The sequence below is a fragment of the Mustela erminea genome, chromosome 12, assembly GCF_009829155.1.
Source record: "Mustela erminea isolate mMusErm1 chromosome 12, mMusErm1.Pri, whole genome shotgun sequence".
NCBI lineage: Eukaryota > Metazoa > Chordata > Mammalia > Carnivora > Mustelidae > Mustela > Mustela erminea.
This window is the reverse complement of record NC_045625.1, coordinates 22,605,147-22,623,820: the sequence shown is the minus strand read 5'-3', so window position 1 is coordinate 22,623,820 and position 18,674 is coordinate 22,605,147. Positions and strand designations below refer to the sequence as shown.

Genomic DNA, 18,674 nt, shown 5'->3' with positions numbered 1-18,674 from the left:
TTGGTTACCTAAAATTTAAATTTAAGTGGGCATCCAATATTTTAATTTACTTAGTCTGGCAGCCCTAGTCCGGAGGGGTGTTGCAAAGGAGGTGAAGATAATTGCTTAATGTGTCTGATTATTGTGGTTTGGGACTTTTTTTTTTTTTTTACTATGCTTTCATTCAAGGATAACAATGTGTTCTGTGAAGCTTTAAATCAGACAGATACACAGTTTCTGTTCACAAAATACACTGATAGCCTATCAACAGAACTCTCCTGGCTTTTTTTCCTAGAAATAAAGGCTTCCAAACCTGATTCAGGTCAAGATCTATAACTCACTGGTTTCCCTGTGAAATGAAACTATAGGGAACTCTGTCCCCAGTTTGTTTTATTTCTCTTGAATGAAAAGAAAAAAACAAAAACAAAACAAAAAGCAAAACAGCTTTTCCTCAATCTGGGCACGTTGTGGTTTTTCTGAAGCCCATTCTAGAATTTTAATTTTAGCTGGGCTATCGGTGTTGGCCTGATTTCATTTTTTGCAGATAGCTTCATCATCCCAGTTTTTAAAATGTTGATGAAATATTCTTGCACTTTTACCAACTCTATTACTTGGTAAAATCTCCTTTTCTCTGAGTGGTCCCCTCCTAAAATAGAAGACAGTGGCCTGGATAGTTCAAGCCAAAGTTCTAATATATTCACAAATATTTCCTGGACACATCAGTGCATTTCCTCTTATGTTCATTTCTAGCATTCCACCAGTGGGAGCAACTAATGATGATAAAGCTCTAGAAATAGTCTCTCTCCATATAGGTCAGAGCCCATTTTCAGATAAGCCTGTCTTCTTATGAGGGGCTCATGGGCAAGGACCAAAGTCTACAGAGGAAAAAAAGGTACAGAGAGCCTAAGCAACTCGTCCAAGGACACAGAAAGGAGTCTCAGAGCACAGATCTAACCAGGCAGCCCTTGATCTTTCTTTTTTTTTTTTTTAAGATTTTATTTATTTATTTATTTGACAGAAAGAGAGAGAGAGAGAGATCACAAGTAGGCAGAGAGAGAGAGGGAAGCAGGCTCCCTACTAAGCAGAGAGCTGGATGCAGGGCTCGATTTCAAGACCCTGAGATCACGGCCTGAGCCAAAGGCTGAGGCTTAACCCACTGAGCCCCCCAGACTCCCCCAGCCCTTATTCTTAATGACTACTTCACACTGTTTTGCTTGGGAGCACAAAATGACTGCGCTGTATGCAAATGTATAAAGTAGGTCTCATAGCCCCTGATCAATAAGGGAGCTTTTATGTAGTTCTGTTGGCATTTGTTCTTCAATACAAAGCTGGAGTTTACCTGGTGGGAAGAGAGTCGATTTCATTGCTGGGATCTGGTTGGTTTTCAGACTTTGCCCTTGGGCCCTCATCCATCCCATCAATGTTCTGATTACATTTTTGTTATCATTCTATTGTGGTGATTCATGAATATGATAAAACAGAACTGCCTCTTCAGTAACTAAGGGAAGCTGGGCCCACAGTGAATAAATAGACCTTTCATGCAACCTGGAGAAATTCAGCCTATGGATGTCCTGCAGTATCTATTAGAAAACTGGCTGTCCCCACCGTGTCTGAGCTTAGGACAGTTTCTTCATTTAGTGTTGCCTAAGGTACCTGCACTTCTCTGTTACACAGCATTTGTTGGCTTTTAGGTAAAAAATCGGTTTATCGAATGTTGTGTTGTCTACTTTTACATGAGGTGTACTTTATTATTTATTTATTTATTTAATTATTTGACAGCAAGAGAGGGAACACAAGCAGGGGGAGTGGGAGAGGGAGAGGGAGAAGCAGGCTCCCCACTGAGCAGGGAGCCTGATTTGATACTTGATCCCAGACCCTGGGATCATGACCTGAGCCAAAGGCAGATGCTGAACTGAGTCACCCAGGCACCCCAGAGATGTACCATATTTAAACAAATTCAAATGTTAAAGGTGATTTTTTTTTTCAAATTAATGTCACTAAATCCTCTGGAAATTTTTTAAAAATCAAAGCTTATTGAAAGTTGAGAAATAAACAAACATTCATCCAGGAGGAGCCACTCCTTTTTTTTTTTTTTTATTCTTGATGTGCTGTAAATATGTTGGTTCTTGCAAAGAAAATATGAACAAAACCCAAATATGGAAAAAAATTTCCAAGTTTATATATATATGAGTGACAAAGGAAAATCCTTCTTAAGAGAAATGGCCGTGCAAAAGAGGTAGAGAATCTTTTTCTTTTTCATATTAAAAATGCATCCTGTTTCTAAGCACTTTTTCATTGTATTGGAAAGTTTGTTAAAATAAACCGTTTTCCCCCAGGTGGACTTCATCAGGCTTTTCTTGTCCTATGACAGTCTTGACCCACCTTCCTATTTCCTCTTCCCCTCTCGCCCCTTTTCCCTTCCTCCCTCCCTCCCTCCCCCTCCCCTTCCTTCCTCCCTCCCCCCTTTCCTCTCAGCCTTACTTCTTTGTTTCTTTCTTCCCTTCCTGATTTGTCCTCCCATTCTTCCCCAGCATGCGCTAAGGGCCAAGCACTATTACTAGACCTACATTATTTTATTTAACATTCACAGCTACACCGTGAGGCAGGTACCTTCCTGGTCCCACCGGTACAACAGATGCAGAAATCAATGCTCTGAGGAGTTAAGTGACTTTCCCAAGGTCACAAAATCTGTAGAGTGGAGTTGGGATTCAGTCTGAAGTCTGTAATATTCCAGAGCCCACAGGTAATGCTTTCTGTACAACGAGGATGCATTTCTTTTATAATTGGGGAAATAACTTATTTATTTATTTACTTACTTACTTATTAGGGAGCGGGGAGGGGCAGAGGGAGAGAGAATCCCAAGCAGATTCCACCCCACAGTGCAGAGCCCATCACGGGGTCAGTCTCAACAACCCCAAGATTGTGATCTGAGCTGAAATCAAGTGTTAGACTCTACGCCAACTGAGCCACCTGGGCACCCCCAAATACTTTCATTAAAATTTAACAACAGGAAAATATTTATGATCCTGTAGGAGAAGGGTTTAGTCAAGAACTCATCCGATCTAAGACCACTCTGGCTCTTTCGACCAAACATCGGGAAATTTCAGAGTACAGACTAGCACCGATACATCATAAGTAGCTACGCCCACTGAGAATCTGAATGGTAGGTTCTGTGGATGGCGTGAGCATTAACTCATCCAAGGCTCACCCCAGGCTTGCAATATAGATACTGTGTAACTGTCCCGATTTTAAAGACTGGGAAAGTCATCCATGGAAGGGTCCACCTGTGGATCTCCTGCCTGTGGTCATGAGTGTTCATCCTTTTCTCAGAAAGGTTGAGCCTGTTAACTTCACAAGCAGCCATTCACTTGGATTCAGATCCAGAGCAAAGACCAAAAACTATGCTTTCCTCATGGAGGGAATCAGTAACTTCCCAGCCACACATTTTTTGCGTAAGTGATGTGTCTGAAAAGACTGTTTGTGATTAAGGGAATGAAAGAGAGAAGAGTGACGCAGGTCATAGGAAGGGAAAAGGAACGGCCATGGTAAATGTTAGAAATGTGAGGGTTGTTGATCATTTCATATGAAATACGAAATTCTTCTTAGAATTTGCCTTACAGTCTAGTTTATTTGGGGTTTTATTTTTTTATTTTATTTTTTTTTAAGATTTTATTTATTTGACAGAGAGAAAGATCACAAGTAGGCAGAGAGGCAGGCAGAGAGAGAGAGGGGGAAGCAGGCTCCCTGCTAAGCAGAGAGCCCGATGCGAGGCTCGATCCCAGGACCCTGAGATCATGACCTGAGCCAAAGGCAGCGGCTTAACCCACTGAGCCACCCAGGCGCCCCATTATTTGGGGTTTTAAAAGTGCAAATTTTTTTTAACCTAAAAGTTTAAGAACTATTATATTCAGTGTGCTTTAAAAAGTTATTTTTGTGAGTTGGTCTTTTGTGTGTTTAGAAAGAAATTTCCTAGAAACCTACTCAGATGGGGACCAGTTCAAAAGGGCATTTTAGTGTAGTGATTTATGATCAGAATGTTAGTGGACAGAGTGACAGGGGCTGAAATCTTCAAGTGGTGAGGGAGGAGAGTTCACCGAGAGAGGACAGCAGTCCGGAGGAAACAGCAGGGAGAATGCCTGTCCCCTCTCCAGGCTCGGTGGTCCTAGAGAGAGAGAGAGAGAGAGAGACACCTGCCTGATGGTCCCCGTATCCCTAACACATGCAGTGATGCTTTCTACATAGCACGATCTTAATAAATATCTGTAAAGGGATGAATGATTGAATAAGAAGAATTTTAATTTTGGCAAGAGGAACCCCTGGAGAGTGGTTTAGGAGGCGAACCCCTTTACACTGTGAAAGCAGACAAGATGGGGGAGAGGCCGAAGACAGAGATGCCTGTTAAGAGACCAGGGAGTGGTCCAGGCAAGAAAGGAGGCAGGACTAGACCAGGCAGAGGTGTTGGGGACAGTAGGAGAAACCACAGTGGCTGGACCTCTGGGAAGAAGAGGGCAGAGGTGGCTCTAGGGACCGCAGGACCTTCAGTCAGGAAATGCAGGGAAGGTGAGGGGCAGGAGCCACGTATGGAGTTTGGCTGGAGTAAGTGGCTTTGAGGGGTCCTTAAGGGAAGACACTAAACTCTAGGTAGGACTTAGGGAGCACTGGATAGAATGTCTCTATCCAGGGAAAGGTCAGGATAATGGAAATGGAGGGAAGAAGGCTGTGCTTGGGGAATGGCAGCCTTGGGGACAGGCTGAGAAAGAGGCCCTTGAGGGAGAGGAGTTGGACAGGCTGGGGTGGGTGAGAAGGGCTTTCTGGGTGAAGGAAAGAGCGTGAGGTGGAAGGAGTTGTGGTTGTTTACTGTTTGCTTTAGCAATGATGACAATACAGAGGAGCCAAACTTACAGCCAAGAACTTTACTTTGGCCCGAGAGAGAGCAGGCCTGTGTTTGAGTCCTGACTCTGGCCCAGTCTTGCTGGGTGGCTCTGTGCAAGTTCTGTCCCCGACCTAGGATTCATTTGCTTCACTCACAACAACCACTGCTGAGTTCTGACCTTGTAGCCGGCCCTGTGTTTACAGCTGGCCCTGTGTTTACAGCTTTACGTGGATGATCTCATTATGCTTCCAGCAACCATATATGGCAGAAGCTCTGATCGGCCGCTTACAGGTGAGAGGGTTCCGGGAGACAGCTTTCCCAAGTTCACACAGCGACTAAGGGACAGATCAGGATCCAATCCCTGGCCTCTTGCTCCTATAGTTCACAGACACTTGGTTGTGCTGTAAAATGAGGGACGTGGCTTGGGTGACAAGTCCTTTGTGCCCCCAGCTCTCAGTCTCTGTCTCTGGCATTGTGAAATGCCCTCCCCCATCCCTAGCAAGTACAGAAAATGTTTAAAATAAAAAACAGGAGCAGCAGCCGTCCTCTATCTAAACACGCCGTCCCGGTCTCCATGCCCACCTATCTTATCTCCACCAGGCTATAAATTACTTAGCAGTCCAGCGCCGGGGCGCCTCAGTGCCCCAAGCCCTTCATGGGAGTCACCGGCAGTTTCGGGTACGTGGATGCTTTACCCATTTCTGTGATCTGTCCGAATAACAGGCTTCTTAAGGTATTTGAGTGTGCAGTGCCTGCTCCTAAAATTAGCCAGGCAGCAGTCTAAAAAGAAGGAAAAAGAGGGAAGGGGGGTGGTTGGGGAGGTCGGGAGGCAGGCAAGGAGCGTGGGAGGAGAGGGGAAGGGGAGGGAGCTGGGGAGAAGCCTTTGACCTGAGCTGGTGCAGAGTGTGCGCGGAGAACATGGCTCTGTGTATTTAGTTGACTTTACCATTAGCTGTTGTGGCTTTGAAAGTGATTTTACACTGGCCACGGTCCCATCCCAAAAGAAGCTTTAAACATGCCGTCGAAGCAGCGATGGGCATTCTCCGTATTTAAAAGATCTTAACACTTTGGAATCTTAGTGGTCGCTGATGTGAGTAGGTAACTTTGTGCATCTCATAAACTTAAAACACCTTCCAATATAGCTCATCATCTTTGGTGAACTTAGCACTAGGATAACGAATTTCATGTGTTCCGTGTTGTAGAAGGAAAAAGCCTACTTTCTCACTGGATAGTTATCAATATGAACACATTTGATGAGGGGCACCTAGGTGGCTCAGTGGGTTAAAGCCTCTGTCTTTAGCTCAGGTCATGATCCCAGGGTCCTGAGATGGAGCCCCGCATCGGGCTCTCTGCTCAGCGGGGAGCCTGCTTCCTTTCCTCTCTCTGCCTGCCTCTCTGCCTACTTGTGGTCTCTGTCTGTCAAATAAATAAATAAAATCTTAAAAAATAAATAAATAAAACATTTGATGAGTCAGAATCTGCTGGGAAAATTACTTCTGTGATAATCAGAATTATTTAAGATGTCAAAGTGTAGTCTTTCTCCACCCCTAATGGTACTGAAGAGCCTTAGGATTCTTTCCATAAATGAACAAACAGCCTCTGAACAGAAGTTCAAGGGGAAACTTGGGAATTCCTGGGAAAATGTTACAGTCCCATTTTGTAAAAAATTAAAAATAGCAGCACCTGGGTGGCTCAGTCAATTACGCAGCTGACTCTTGGTTTTAGCTCGGGTTGTGATCTCAGGGTCATGGGTTCAAGCCCCAAGTCGGGCTCCATGCTCAGCACAAAGTCTGCTTGAGATTCTCTTTCCCTCTCCCCCTCTGCCCCTCTGCTCACGCACTCTCTCTGAAAGAAATAAATAAATCTTTAAGAAAAGAAAATAGAAAAAAACCTAAAAAATAACTGCATCTTACCTAAAATTGAAAAGGAATCGAACAGCTCTGGAAAGAAAGTAGTTTAGCATTTCAAACACAGACCATTAATGAGAAGCAAATCCACTGAGTTTACTCAGTGAAGACTGTCCTGGGCATTGGGGGCACTATTTCCCAGCATCCTGTGAACGCACTGTGCACGGCTCCAGTATATTGGGCTTATTTTCTGTTTTTCAATGCCATGCTTTAAAAATGACCCCATTTCATGCTTTGTCTCCAATAGGGCATAAACTCTGGAATGTTTAGTACATTTTTTTGAAGTAATGGCTATACCCAATGTGGGGCTTGAACTCATGACCCTGAGACCAAGAGATGCTATACCTACCAACCCAGCCAGGTGTCCCTAGTAGGTTTTTAAAATGATATACTTGGGTAGCTCAGTGGGTTAAGCCTCTGCCTTCAGCTCAGGTCATGATCTCAGGGTTCTGGGATTGAGCCCTGTATTGGGCTCTCTGCTCAGCAGGGAGCCTCCTTCCTCCCCTTTCTCTGCCTGCCTCTCTGCCTACTTGTGATCTCTGTCTGTCAAATAAATAAATAAAATCTTAAAAAAAAATTAAAATGATTCACTTGTTAAATGAGATAAAATCCTCAGCCACGAAACAAAGAATCTGCACTTCAGAGAGCTTTGTTGTTGTTACATACCAAAGTAATACCTGAGTAACGTTCTTGTCATTAGCATGTGAGCTTCAGGGACTCTGGGACTAAGGGTATGGAACCCACAGTTGTCCCATGAAGCCATCAGCACCTTCCCATACCAGGGGACTCTGTCCTCTGTGTCCTCTTCCTTCCCCACCTGCCTTTCCCCTCCACCAATAGAGTTTTTCCTTCCACCCTTCCCAACGCAGGGCGTCCCACATTGTTGCTTTTCATTGAAGATTTTAGTCTGGAATACTGTCTGACATTCTCTCTGGGCTGCCGTGGAATGGTATATCACAATGGCCAATCTGGATGATTCGATCTCAGTTTGTCCTTGGAGAGAAGTCAGGGTCCAACTGCAAGGTGGGACCAAAGAAAGACCGTGAGATGGGCAAAACTTGCTTTGGTTCTGGAATGTGTCATTTGCAGGCTTCCTAAAGGTCTTTTGAAAAAAAGAGTCTCAAACAGCAGGCAGGAATGTAATCAAGTCACCATTTCCTTGTGTTAGAAAGTTTGGCAAAGGAGAGGCCAAGTGTGAGGATGCAGGAAAAGGAAATAAATGTGGAATAGGCAGGGAAGGAACTCAGCGGGGCACAGGAAGCCAGAGACCCTGGAGAGGAAAGGAAGGAAAGGCAGGCATTGCTAACGAGGCCCCGAATGAGTGTAAACATGGTCTAAGAGCCAAGTGTTCTCATATGACACGGTCCCTGTCTCTGTGTCCACGAGCTCTCCTTCTCCAGCCTAAGGACTGTGTCTACCCCAGGTGCCTCCCAAACCAGGCTGGGTAACAGAATCATGTGGAAAGCTTAAGCAAATACAGATTCCTGGGCCTCAGGGAAACAAAGTCCCAGTTTTTTCTCCAAGCTACTCTTGATGTGAGCTAGCTTGGGAAACACTGATCTGCGGTCTTTAGAGCGGACTACCACTTAGCAACCAGGCCTGACCTTGACCCATGTCAGTCTTATGTGTTGGACATTCAAAAAGTTGGTGGTTAAAATGTCCTATGGATGGGTCATCCTTTCTGTGAAGAATCCACACTTCTAGAGAGATGCCCTTTCTGCCTTTAAATGAGAATCAGGGGTCAGAAATGTCTTAAGTGGGAAGCCACAGACATACAAAACATCCGGATGAACAAGGTAAAACAACTATTTAGTTTAGAAAGCAAGCAAATGACCTGTGTGAATCCCAGCTCCTGGGATTGGCTGTTCCAAGTCCTATAGCCAGCAGGGATAAATTGTTCTTTTTTACTTAAAGTAAAATTATTTGAACCCCTACTCACAAATTAGAAGATGTCCAGTGCCCGGCCCATATATTTTTTTTAAGTTTTATTTATTTGACACAGAGAGAGAGATCACAAGTAGGCAGAGAGGCAGCAGAGAGAGAGGAAGGGAAGCAGGTTTCCTGCTGAGCAGAAAGATTGATGCGGCTGATCCCAGGACCCTGAGGTCATGATCTAAGCTGAGGGTGGAGACTTAACCCACTGAGCCACCCAGGCATCCCCCACCCCATTATTTTTATGGGCTCTTAACTCAAGTGATTAACTCAAGTGGCGTGGGGCGGTGGGGGGTGGTATGGTGGTTAGTTCTTCTGGACACTCCTTGTTCTGATTTCTTGTCTGACGTCTTCATCTCATATCCATCTTGTCTGATATTCACCCTGTACCAAGCCTCATACAAGCCCCTTGCCTTTGGTTCTCCAAACAAATCCTGTTTTAAAAGGTCTGCAGGTTACAGAAATACTTACATCATGACACAGCATGGCAAACAACTTTAAAAGTGTCTATTAAATATTCTCTTTCTTTTTAGCCTTATTGGTGATCAGGAATTTTTCATCCACTGACTTCTCCCCACCACCCCAATCTGTCATCTGACTCCCTAGATTTTATAAACTTCTGAATTCCCAGAGAGAATTGCACTTGAGCAGTGTATGAACATTTTTTATCCCCAGAGACAGCACCAAATTGTCTTCTGAATTTACCGATTTATCAATCATCAACAAAGTACAACAGTCACTTAATTTTACCGATATATTAATCATCAACAAAGTATAACAGTCACTCAATTTTCATCATTCCCTCACCAAAAACAAATAAAATTTGTATTTTATGTATTTACCAATTTCATAGGTCAAATATATTATCCCTGTATTTTTGCTTGCATTTCTTTAATTATAAAGAGTTTGAGCATATTTTTTTAAGTTCCATGGCCAGTTATATTTATTCATCTATAAACTATTAAGTTTTTTTTCTTTTGGGTATTTAGTGATTTTCTTCAGTTTTCTTATTGATTTGTAAGAACTCTTCACATATTAGAATAGTAACTCCTTGTTATGTATGTTGCAAATACTTCCCCCTGTTTGTTTCTTCTCTTAGATTTTCAGTTGTACATCTGGTCCCATGGAGATGTCCTTGGGATTGGGATCCTTCCTAACTTCCCAAAGGCTTTACCTGTTGCTTGGTGGGAAAGCTGTATAGATCTAGAGCTGTTGGTTAAAGCGGGGCCAACCTTTTTGGTGTTGGTTTTGGTTCCTTTGCCCTGCCCCCTCCCCCACCTCTTCCTTCCCCTCTTCCTTTTTCTTAGCAAACTTTTATTTTTGGTGAGACACATTTAACATATGAGGATTACACCCAGCTAATGTTTTTGATGTCTTTCGTTGCTAGAAGGGGGAAGTGGCAGATTCTCGTTTATGATGGGCCAGTCTTGGGCTCTCATTTGGGTTTGCAAATCACTTCTCTGAGCCACTCACAAGTCTTTTTTTCAACTTCTGCTCTTCTCAGGTTGGAGGCATGTTGCTACTGATAGACCATTATTTGCTGGATTTGGTTCCTTTTGCTCAGTTTGGGAAGAAAGAAGAGGTTTTGTCAAATTGTGTCTAAGCTGATTTCTTTCCCAAACACTAACATTTACTTTTAGTCTTTCTTTCTTTCTTTCTTTCTTTCTTTCTTTCTTTCTTTCTTTCTTTCTTTCTTTCTAAGATTTTTTTTATTTATTTGACAGACAGAGAGCACAAGTAGGCAGAGAGGGGGGAAGCAGGCTTCCCGCCGAGCAGAGAGCCCAGTGTGGGCTCGATCCCAGGACCCCAAGATCACGACCTGAGCCGAAGGCAGAGGCTTACCCCACTGAGCCACCCAGGAGCCCACTTCTGGTGTTTCTTTAGTGTATATTGTATTTCTTGGGTTCTGTTGAGACCACTCTTGGTCAGGGCACAGTTTAAAGTGGGCCAACAGCATGGCAGATGCAAACGGAGCAGAAATGTACACTAGGTCATAGCAAAAGAAATCCTGAGTTCTCCTGTTAAGCAACATTTCCATAGGTTTTGTGTCCTAGATGGTGTAGGGCCTTTGGGAACATTTAACATTTGGACATCCCAGCTAGATTTTTCACCCTGCAACATTAATAGCCCTTTCTTTGCTTCAAACGTGCTTCTAAAGTGCATCTAGGGGACACGTGGTGGCTCCCTTTGTTAAGCATCTGTCTTTGGCTCAGGTCATGATCTCGGGGTCCTGAGATCATCTCCCATCAGGCTCCTTGCTGGGGGGGTGGGGAAGGGAGTCTGCTTCTCCCTCTGCCTGTGCTTCCCCTGCTTGTGCTCTTTCTCTCTCTCTGACGAATAAATAAATAAAATCTTCAAAAAAAAAAAAAAGTGCATCTAGGAGACTAAATGGGCTTCTTTCATAAAATATTCTCAGCTCTAATAATCGTTTTCATGGGGCGCCTGGGTGGCTCAGTAGATTAAGCCGCTGCCTTCAGCTCAGGTCATTATCTCAGGGTTCTGGGATCGAGCCCCCGCATTGCGCTCTCTGCTCAGCGGGGAGCCTGCTTCCCCCTCTCTCTCTGCCTGCCTCTCTGCCTACTTGTGATCTCTCTCTGTCTAACAAATAAATAAAATCTTTAAAAAAAAATAATCATTCTCATGTTAAGAGATACATGATATGATGTACCCATAAGAATATTATGGGTATATTCTTACGTACCCATAAGAACGTCCTGGGTGATGGGGCACCTGGGTGGCTCATTTGGTTAATCCTCCAACTCTTGATTTATGCTCAGGTTGTGATCTCAGGGTTGTGCGTCAGGATCTGCCCTCAATGTGGGGCCTGCTTAAGATTCTTTCTCTCCCTCTCCCTCTGCTCTTACCCCCGCTCACACCCATGCGCTTTCTCTCTCTCTCGCTCTCTTAAAAAAAAAAGTGCTAGGTGGTAAACCCAGCTTTTCCCATCTCTAGGATTTCTTATACTTTTATGTTCTTACAGTCACCTGGCAGCTGTTAAAAGTTTACCTAGTGGGATGCCTGAGTGGCTCAGTTGGTTAAGTGTCTGCCTTCAGCTCAGGTCATGATCCCAGAGGACTAGGATCCAGTCCCACATCCGGCTCCCTGCTCACTGGGGAGCCTGCTTCTCCCTCAGCCTGCTATTCCTGTGCTTGTGTTCTCTCTCTCACTCTATTTCTGATAAACAAATAAAATCTTAAAAAAAAAAAAAAAAGTTTTCCTAGCCATGACCCCATAGGTTCAGACTTAGTAGGTAAAGGTGGGGCCAGGGAATCTGCATTTTGGTAACTGTAGTGGTTCTCATGTCTGTGGTTCTTAGTGCTGGCTTCGAGTCTGGGGCCAGATTCGCAGCCTCAGCCATGTTGACAGTTGGGACACAATAATCCTTTGTCCCTGAGGGTACTGTTTAGCAATGTCCCAGGCTTTACCTATTAGATATCAGTATATCTTTATAACATTATAACTATCACAAAATCTCCCCCATTGTAACAATTGTAACATTGTTATAACAAGCAAAAATACATCAGTCAAAAATATCTCCAGACATTCCCAACATGTCCTCTTGGTGGTCAAATCACCCTTGACTGAGAACCACTGACTGAGGGGTAAATAAATGAGAAAATGCTAATTAGGAACAGTTTTTACTTCCACATGCAGACGTTCATACCCGTGATTTCACTGAACAAATTAAACAAATATTTCTAGAACCTGGCATGTACCAAGTGTTTTTATATTAAAAAGTGTTTAATCATGTCTACTTCTTTAACACCTTATAAGATGGAAGAAAAGGAAATTTTCTTGTAAATTAATATCTATATTGAACATGGACTTTTCCTAAATTAATATTCCCAATAGTTGTCTGGAAGATAGACCAGAACTTTAAAATTCACAGAATAACAGAAAATTAATATTAATTAATATTTATTTACATTTCTATTATTTATATTTCTATTAATTTACTATTAATCAATATTAAAAGTAATATTAAATTAAAATTAATATTAACATTGGGGCTCCTGCGTGTTGCAGTTGGCTAAGCATCTGACTCTTGGTTTCAGCTGAGGTTGTGATCTCAGAGTTGTGAGATGAGCCCCAGGTTGGGCCCTGTGCTCAGTACAGAGTTTGTTTAAGATTCTCTCTCCCTCTCCCTCTGCCCCTGCCGCCTGTGCACATGCTTTCTCTCTCTCTCTAAAATAAATAAATAGAAATCTTTTCAAAAATTAACACTAACACTGACATCGCTTTCAGAAAGATGTAATCCAGCTGGTGTGACTTGCTGTGCTCTCTAACAATGAAACAAATTTGATTGATAAACTTTACATTTATTCAAATTTAGAAACATAAGAAAGAGTCATGACACACCTGCCATGTTACTGTTTCTAAAACCTCACCTCTGCTGTCCGTTTAGAATCTTTCCTTTGAGAGTCTGTGGTCCATATAATAAATAACTCGACCCAAACACCCTCAGTTCCGTGTGAGTTTTTCATGTGTCACTAAAATGGTAAAAATAGAGCCTGATGTAGGGCACTCAGATATTTAACTCCTTAAGTCAGGGGCAGGAGGAGCTACAAGGAAGGAAGGAAAGACGGAGGGAGAGGGAAAGAGGGAAGAAAGGAGAGATGGAAAAAGAAGGGGAGAGAGAGAACAGGAATTGACTGAGGAAGCTCTGTTATCTCAGACCACAGATCAGTTAAATCCTATTGAAATTCAAGAGTGGAGACCTACCAGAAGGCTGGTGAAACAATTCCCAAGTGGCAAGAAAAAGAAGCCTATTGACACTCAGGAACCCTGAGGAGAACAAGGGACCTCTCCATTTTGGACTTTAGCCCCTCCCCCAGCAGAGGTGTGACTCAAGCTCAAGACTGGAAAGATGCCTTTTCTCCGGAGGGTTCTGTTGTCAACGTGTCATTAGCGTGGACAGGCTTTCTGAGCAGTTCCCGATGGATGATATCATTTCTTTGTATGGGAGATGGAGGCCCTTTGTGGATTAGCAAAGAAGAACTGGACCAGCAGCTGTCTTTTCCTGCCGAGTCTGGCAGCACAACTGATTCTCTGGAGAGGACCCCAGGACCTTGGCCAGGGGTTCCGGAAGAAGCAGGCCTACCTAGAATGGAAACTCCAAGGAGAGCGAGGGGCTCTGACTTGCAAAGCTGGAGAGAGAATAAATAGGAAACCGAAAACCCCCATCATTCCCCATGGAAAGTTGAATTCAAGAAACCTGGCATTTTATTATTTTCCTCTGCAGAGATGGAGCAGAGGAAGAGAAGTGCTCGCTTTTTAAACGTGCCGTGTTCTGTGTGCGGTGTTTTCTGTGCGTGTCCTCTGAGGATTTCGAGACAGTCCCTTCTCAAAGGGTCATTAACATTATTTAAATATTCATGGTGGGGGAGGGGATTACAGACTGAAATTTCAGACCGCTGGAGAGTGAGGGACGGCTGGCCACCAGCCTAATGGAGCCCCACCTTGTGTATCAGCTGCCTCCTTCCCCACCGCTGGCTTTGTTAACTCACGCGCTGTGACACCAGGCCGCCGGCTGCCACAGTGGGGAGGGCAGCCTGAAGGCTCGGCCGGAAACATCCCTGTCCACACCTCGGCCTCTGGGCCATATCGGGGAGAGCGCCAAAACACAGGGAGACCTCATCCCTGTCACCAAGACAGACTTCCTCACCGCGGCCAGCGGTGGTACTTCCCCGGGGACCATCGTCGTGGTGCTGGGTAAGACATGAAGGATCGGGCAGGAGGAGCTCAGCGGCTCCTGGCATCGCGAGCGCGCACCGGCACCCACACGGTTCCACCTACCCCCCCCCACCACACACACGTGTACACCAACATGCGTACGCCTGTGCACACGCCGACACGCCCACCCGCACGCTGACCCGGGGCCCCATGCCCAGACACAGAGCCCTCTCCCCAGTTAGGAAATCACACAGCTTCCCTGGCCCGGTGCCTCTATTCATCCACCCTCCATCCCTCCAGTCCATCCATTCATTCATCCCGTGGTTTCTCAGTTTGTGCTTGGATTCCACCAAAGCCACAGAGAGGTGTGGGTGGATGGGGAGGGCACGTGGAAGCGGAGGGGCGGCCCGCGGGCGCCGGGCGCCGGGCGGCGGGGCGGGGCGGGGAGGAGGCGGGCTCCGGCGGCCGGCGGGCGGCGCTCCCAGCCCTCCAGCTCGCCCGGCGCGGGAGGCTCCAGGCAGACGCGCTCGCCCCGCTCTGGGGCTGCCACTCGTCTTCGCCGGAGCCTGTGGACGCCCCAGCCGGGAGGCAGGGGCCGAGCGGGAGCGGAGCTCGAGGACTGCGTCCCCCGGGATCCTGCGCCCAGAGGTGGGTGGCCCAGGCTGGGGGTGCGGCTACCCCCGACACCACATCCCCAAAGAGCTCTCCTGATGTAGGGGTTCAGGCGTGGTGGGAGGAGGGTGGCCTGGGAGGGGCTGCAGATCTGGGGAGTCCTCAGAAGGATCGCGGACTTTAAAGGGCTTTTATGGCCTTGCTTAGAGGAGCGTGTGCTGGGAGGGGGCCTGGCTGGAAAGGGCTGTGGCCATGTGGCTTTGAATTCCTAGGTTTGGGGGAGGGCCGAGCCTTTGGCCGCTTTATTCAGTACTTAGTTATATGTGCTTTGAAAAATAAACTTAGGGCTCTTTCTCCTGCCCCCCCCCCCCACAACCAGACACACACACACACACACACACACACGCACGGGCGCGGGCTGTAGAGGAAAAGTGAGGAGTATCTAACGGCCGGCCCGTGGCCACCCCTCCGGAACCGGGAGCAGCAGAAGATAGAACCACCGGTTCGGCTCCCGAGGAAGACAGGAGTCCTTAGATGGCAGCGCTGGGGGGTTGGGGAACTCAGGGGGTGCGCCGGGAGCCCGAGGCAGGGGAGGGCCACCTCCCGGACCTGCCAGAGCCCCGCAGACTAGATTTGCGAGCTGCGCTCCAGAGGCCATGCGGGGATGGAGGGGTACGCGCTGAGCCTGGAAGTTTGGCCTGAGGCTGAGACCTCGGCTGCTAGGATCCGGTATTTTATTCTGGATAAAGCCGAGGGTACGTCTCTTTGGGCCCTTTGTGGAGACACTTTGGGGAGTGGGATGTGTGGATCGTGCTGTGCTGGTGAACTCTGAGCAAACGGTGCCGGTAATGGGAGCGGGGTGGGGGGGGGGTGCCGTAAGCATGCCTTTAGAGAGGAGAGCCAGGAGATCCTGGTGGCCCTGAGCAATTCTGGAGAAACATAGTGGGGGACGGGGGACTGAATGGAAGTCCGTGAGCCCCGGAACCTGCGGAGGAAGGCCCGGCTGGGCAAGGGAAACTTGAAGGCTAAGGGTGGTTGCATACAGTGGGGGAGCAGGATGGGCTAGACAGGCAGCGGGTTACTGAGCTCCCTGCCCTCAGGACAGACATTGCCAGCCCTGGGGAGCTCTCCCTAATCCTCAAAAAGGGGGAGTCCTGTAGAGGGAGTTCACTCATTTGGAGAGATGGTGGGTTGTCGCTTCAAGCCAGTTTCCCGTGTGGGGTGGTATTGGTTTGGCTCGGGCAAGCTTCCTTCCCCACTCTTAAATGTACTTACCTTTGAGAAGAGTGTGCACACACATATCTCTCTATGTACATCTCTCTATGGTACATCTCTCTATGGTACATCTTTGAATCCGGGAAGCAAATTCCCAGGGGAAGCAACCTGCTCTCTTAACGTGTTCACTGGATGTGTTCACTGGCATATGGGGGGCCACCGCCCACTATTGTAATACCAGAAGATCTGTTTCCTCCGTTCTGTTCTCATTAAAGAGAGAGTTCACTTACGCATCACACTTTTCTTCCTGGAAACGGTCCTAATTTAATTAAACATTCTCTCTTTCTCCCAGCCTGGCAGCATCCCCAATATTCATCAATAACATTTCAGAGTAGCATGTCTAGAAATGATGGCTGTCTCTGAAGGAGTTTCCTCTGTTGCGTTAAACATACAGCCCTTAAGAACTAAGACTTGCCCTAACACACCTTCCAAACAGCTGTCCATGGCCAGCTTTCTCCTGCCCAGTTTTGACACAGGCTCTTTGCTCCGAGGACAGCTTCTCCTTTGAATGGGTGTCCCATTGGGTTATGTAGGTCCTGCAGTTATTTTGGGCTGCACTAATAAAATGAGCCAAGAGCCAAGAAAAATGAAAGTAAACCTCTCTGGGTCTTGCAGTCTCTTCCGTGGTGGACTGTGTGCAGTTAGGTGCTGACATGTTTCTCTGGCAGTGAGAAGAAGAAGAAGAAATTCACTTCAGTGTTTTTCTGGGATGCTGAGGTGCTGGTGTGAGAGGGTGGCCAGGCTCTGAGATGGGAACAGACCTTTTGAAATACCCATTGTTTCATCATTCTGGCATGACAGTTGGCACGACTCTGCCTGCAGAGTTCAGGGTAGTGTGGTCAGAGATCATTTCACTTCCATCAATGGTTCATTCTGACTCAGGAGCCTCGGGATCTCAGGGTAATAAGATGAAGCAGGTTGTCTTAACTTGGTATCAAGTGAGGGAAAAAATGATCCGTTGGTTGTTTTATTCGAAAACTTCTCTATTTTAGTATGGAATTAACTATTAAATATTACTTTTAAGAAATGCTAACACCCTCGACTTTCTGCTTAATTGGGAGAATTGTTGTCTTGGTAGCATCATTAGAGATTTGATTGACTCCTAAAGCTCCCATCTCTCAGATTTCTATCACGGATGTCCTTACAAGTCTCTACTTATTAAGATAATGAGAGATGTTTCAAGTAAGAATGAAATCAAATTTGGGTGGAGGTTATGTTGAGGAATTTAAACAATTGAAACAGGTGCGTGTTGAAAGTTACTTGTAAAGACCACAAGTGTGATGGTATAGTTCCAGTCTTTAATTTTATGCATATCTCATCTCTGGTAGAACTGGTGATCAATCTTGAAGTAGCCTGTGGAATGACTGCTCTTTGATCGTGAGAAACAGGAGTCATCCTTTGTTTAGGTTATTGGTCAGGGATCCTGTACCAGCTATTGGAAACTTGAACCGATTAATTCATGTACTTATCAGGTTCAACAGTTTTAGTAAGTTTTGCCAGGAAATGGCGTCATTTTCTTTATACTGTGTAAACTCTACACTGATGGATAGATTACTCTATGAAGCTAAAATAGCTTAAGGTTGGGGGTTCCTCATTGGCACCAGCCTTACCCATCAGCACGTTGAGTTGCTTGGGCCCTCGGGTTTTGGTGCCTCCATGATCCATGGTGATGAGATCCAGACTCTTGGTAAGAGAATCCCCTTTTAAGAACATCTGTGACTACTGTTCAGTTTTGGACCTTTTTCTCAGGGAGAAATTATAGATTTTGCCTATGTGATTTTTTAGTCACACCTGATGAACCAGAATACTTAAGAAATGAAGTACTCTAAGTAATATACGTTTAAACCTAAGTTTTTAAAAATTTGTTTCAACTGTTGCTGATACAAAGTGCGTTTCTAAGATATAAAGAATGGCTATCTTGCCCCTGATTGCTCTTTGCCTTGGTGAGTTTACTGTGGTGAACATATGGTTGTCCTTCCGTCAACAGTTTAGGACTTTGTAGTCTCCATGTGATGTCAGCAGAAAGACAAATTATGAATTATGGGAGTGCAGAAGCGTCATTGTGGAATCCACTCCAGGACGGCCCCTGGAGACTGGCTTTTGAGGAAACAATCCCACCATAAATACCATTTCTGTTTTCGCCCCGCTGTCTGGAAAATTGAGTGCCAGGAGAATGAATGAATCATGGAGCTTTCCTTTGCCTCCAGTAACAACAAGATGTGCTTTCTCCAGGTTTCAGCCCAGGGTTCTTTTCACGTGTTGAAGTGAATTCTGAGATTGGGGAGATACAAGAGAGAATAGACCCTTTGGGAGAAGGGCCTGAGGTTCTCCTCGGGCCCACCTACCTCTTTCCCGTGTAGTGTTTGTCTCTAAAATTTAGGTACACCTGTACTGCCAGGCCTTGTGGGATACCTTCGAGTGGG

The 18,674-nt window shown here is 45.7% G+C and overlaps 1 protein-coding gene across 8 annotated transcripts in view; it reads left to right on the top strand.

Annotated features, from left to right (window-relative positions):
* The window catches only part of PALM2AKAP2 (PALM2 and AKAP2 fusion), a 481,551-nt gene that overhangs the window by 360,951 nt on the left and 101,926 nt on the right, over positions 1–18,674 (top strand). Inside the window, exon 1 of one of the 8 annotated variants that reach the window (XM_032306716.1) lies at positions 14,849–15,012. The exons of the other annotated variants lie outside the window; for them this stretch is intronic. The gene's annotated coding sequence lies outside the window, so the exon portion shown is untranslated. Of the gene's footprint in view, positions 1–14,848; positions 15,013–18,674 lie in introns of those variants that run through there. 8 annotated transcript variants of the gene reach the window in all.